Source organism: Gopherus flavomarginatus, chromosome 1 (assembly GCF_025201925.1).
Source record: "Gopherus flavomarginatus isolate rGopFla2 chromosome 1, rGopFla2.mat.asm, whole genome shotgun sequence".
Taxonomy (NCBI): domain Eukaryota; kingdom Metazoa; phylum Chordata; order Testudines; family Testudinidae; genus Gopherus; species Gopherus flavomarginatus.
This window is the reverse complement of record NC_066617.1, coordinates 200,945,978-200,950,314: the sequence shown is the minus strand read 5'-3', so window position 1 is coordinate 200,950,314 and position 4,337 is coordinate 200,945,978.

The window sequence follows — 4,337 nt, the reverse complement described above, 5'->3', positions numbered from 1 at the left end:
CCTTTAGCGCCATGTGCACCCAGGCAGGGTTGGGCAAGATTTGCCCCTAAGTCTGAACAATTGGTACTAAAATGAACAATAATGACCCAGTGAGAGAGCATTATCTGGAACTTAATGACTGGTTGGGAAAGTTCAATGCCTAAGACAAAGCAGAGAGATCTTAACCAAACCACTTAACTGTCAAGAAAACCTCAAGCTGGAGGAGGCAAATCCCATAAAATATTATTTTCCTTTCTTCTATCTGTTGTTCTGACTTTGCTGCTGTGAATGTGAAGGGTTTCTCTGTTAATGACACCAATCTTTTTCTACAAGTTAGTAGCCAGTACTGTAACCAGTGGGAAAGCAGAACTTGCATCTTCTGCTGGGTTTATAATATGCCTTAAGATGGATCCTGCTGTGCCTTTGATTTACATAGCCACAACCAAGATATATGGACCTGCCCAGCAAAGCCTGTCATAGGATGAGTTAAAATTAGATCTTTCCACTTAGCACACAGAAAATAAGCCCAAATGAGACTGAGCTACTTCTCTCCTTGCTAATAGAGTCATCAACTAGCAGCAATTTCAGAGCGGCAGGTCATATCCTTATGCCATTTACACTCAGCAATAAATGAAAGGGTTTTTTTCTTTCCCCTTGGATGCCTGCCTCTCTGGGAGGTGTTACTTGTTAACTTTTCTCTGCTGGCCTCCATTTCTTCCTTAGGCACTACTGATACTGTTAATTTGATGGGTGACTCTTGGTGAGTTACTGAAAAGTATGCACACCATGCCATCTTAATGTGTGGCTCTACTCTAGGAAGAATCTGTAAAAACAGCACCTTCTTACTCATCAGATCATCTCCTTTGTGTATTCAGAGTGCTGCCTTCAGGGACAATTAAATTTGTACTCCCATTGAACTTGCAGAGCTAACAGGTAAGAGTGAGAGTTAGCTGGAGTCTAATCCTTATCAATAAATCCATCATCAATAAAATTGGCCCTGCCATTGGAATTGTGCAGCCCACTGAAGTCAAGGAGGTTGCTGAATAGATGTAAGAGCTTGGACTGAGGGACCTTTATTACTGCTGCTACTGCATGAGGAGAATTCAGTTGGGCTTTCAGATCTCAGGCTGAGTTTGCAAGGCTGGCTTTAGGGAAGTACTTGTAAACAGTGCAGCGTTCCTATGGAAATTATTGAGATACATAAATGAAACTTGCTTGACACAATGCCAATTTTACAATGCCAATTTTAGTCACTGCACAGAGCACTAGAGTCTAATTTGATATCCTCGCCTCTGGGACTTGCCACCACATAACAGAACAAAACTTTCAGCTCACAGTTGGACCTTGCCTTCAGTCCAGCCTCCAGCCTGATCTCAAATGGTCCAGGAACTCTGCCTGCCTGAAGAACTAGCCCCACAGTCAGCTCAAAGCTAACACTAACCACCCACCTAACAATTGAAGAGACACCTATTCTTTCTTCCTCTCATTGCCAAATGTAGTTGATAAACTAACAGCTGGGCAAGTTAGAATGTCGGTTGCAACCTCATCAACATCATCGAAAAAAAAAGGATTTAAAATAAAAGCTGGTTTTGTAACTTGTAATTTTGCTGAATGCCTAAGTTACTAAATAAGAAGGCTTACGTCATGAGTGTGGTTATTAAGAAGTTAAGCTTTAAACCGTAAGTAAAAAGCCTGAAGATTTTAGCAGTAGCCATGGGGTTCAAAGTAAAATCTAATTAATCCATAAATCACAGCAAATTGGAGGCTTCTACTGGGACAAGTGATTTAAGCAATTTACTTTTGGGGTGGCTGACTTCTCGCTATGGAAAGCACGCTGTGAGAAAGTACTTGTTTCACTTCTGTGAAACTGTTTTGCACTATTGTTTTTCTAACTTGGTCTTTGGAATGTGGTAATTGGTAAAGTGTGAGAGAGAAGCTGGGAGAGTTATGATGAAGGCCCTAATTAAAACATTAGCATGGATGACTGTCCCACGTTCATTAAAATATTCTCTGAAGGAGTTTATTCCATAGAATCTTCATGGGACAGCTAGAATTCCAGTATTCTATTTCATGGGCTTTTAAAGGGACACTGCACATATTTTCTTCAAACTAATATATTGATCTTTCAAATGAAAAAAAAACAACCTCTCAGTAGATTCTTTTTAACACCCACTGAAGTTGCTTGGGAGTCTTTCCATAGACTGCAGTTGATATTGAATAAGATTCTGTAAGATCAACTCAGAAATGGATTTGAAAACCCATTTGATCTAATCATTTGAAAATTAATATGTCTCAAATGAGCAAAATCTCTTACCTAGTTTTCACTTAATTTTTTCCTACTACCTTTTCAGAGATACCAAGAGAGGGGAAACTGTTTATCTTTAGGGCTTCAATTAATAGCAGTTAACTCACGCAATTAACTCAAAAAAAATTAATCACTATTAGTCAGTTTTAATAGCAGTTAAACAATAGCAATTGAAATTTATTAAATATTTTGGATGTTTTTCTACATGTTCATATATATTGTATTCTGTGTTGTAACTGAAATCAAAGTGTATATTATTTTTTATTATAAATATTTGCACTGTAAATATGATAAAATAAATAGTATTTTTCAATTCATCTCATACAAGTACTGTAGTGCAATCTTTGTCGTGAAAGTGCAACTTATAAATGTAGATTTTTTTGCTACATAACTGCACTCAAAACTAAAACAATGTAAAACTTTAGAACCTACAAGTCCACTCAGTCCTAATTCTTATTCAGTCAATCACTAAGACAAACAAGTTTGTTTACATTTACAGGAGAGAATGCTACCCTCTTCTTATTTACAATGTCTCCAGAAAGTGAGAATAGGCATTTGCATGGCACTTTTGTAGCCTTAAAAGAGCAACACTCCAATACAGAAACTATGGAACCCAAACCACCAAAAAATAAAATCAACCTTCTGCTGGTGGCATCTGACTCAGATAATGAAAATGAACATAATATACGTTGATCTGCACTGCTTTGGATTGTTATCGAGCAGAACCTGTCATCAGCATGGACACATGTCCCTGGAATGGTGGTTGAAGCATGAAGGGACATATATATTTTTAGCGCATCTGGCATGTAAACATCTTGTGACACCGGCTACAACAGTGCCATGAGAACACCTGTTCTCACTTTCAGGTGACACTGTAAACAAGAAGTGAGCAGCATTATCTCCTTCAAATGTACACAAACTTGTCTGTCTGAACAATTGGCTGAACAAGAAGTAGGACTGAGTGGACTTGTAGGCTCTAAAATTTTACATTGTTTTATTTTTGAATGCAGGTTTATTTTATACATAATTCTACATTTGTAACTCAACCTTCATGATAAAGAGATTGCATTACAGTACTTATATTAGCTGAATTGAAAAATACTTTTTTTTTATAGTGCAAATACTTGTAATAAAAATAAATATAAAGTGAGCACTGTATACTTTGTATTCTGTGTTGTAACTGAAAACAATATATTTGAAAATGTAGGAAACGTCCAAAAATATTTAAATAAATAGTATTCTAGTATTAGTAGTGCGATTAATTGCAATTAATTTTTTTAATCGTGCAATTAAACCCGATTAATTTTTTATCGCTTCACAGCCCTATTTTCTTACATATACGTGGGGATTTCTGCATCATATAAAATATTACACACACACTCTCACACACAACCCCCTCTTTTAAAAGAACAGTATTAAGGTTGAAAAGTCAAGCACTCAAAAGTTAGGAAATGCCAGAATTAAGATTGCCTGCAAAACCTCAGTCCCCTTGTTTATATGTATTATGGTACAGCCGTTAATTACATGATCACATACTATTTTTTCCACAGGACCCCTGCCTCATTCAGATTTTGATATTCAAATACAAATTTTGAAATATATTTCTCTATGAACTAAGTCTGCACAATCATTCTGGTACAGCTTAGGATCTTCACCTTATTTTTTTAAACAAGCTTTGCAGCTTACCTTTAATCAAGGCAGCTTTCCTTATTCCGTCTCTCTAGGGCATACCATTGCCAAAGCATTAGCAAGCCACAGCAGAGAAAGGCAAATTAATTCCAGGTCATATTTTGCATTCTAGCCTTCTGTCCTTTGGAATTGTCTTAATTATAAATAATAGAATGCATAATATTAGAAGGTTCTTTTGCTGCTAAATATTTAAAGGACTCCAAGTGATCTAACCTATCTCCCCCACCCCGCGAGTCTGCAAGTCATCATAGTGAAAGGCAATTGTGTGTAATGAAAACATGTCCATGGAAAGATAATCCATTTGTCTTTCAAATCAAATGCTTAAGAAGCTCTGTTCCAGCAAAACTGCTACAAATAATACATT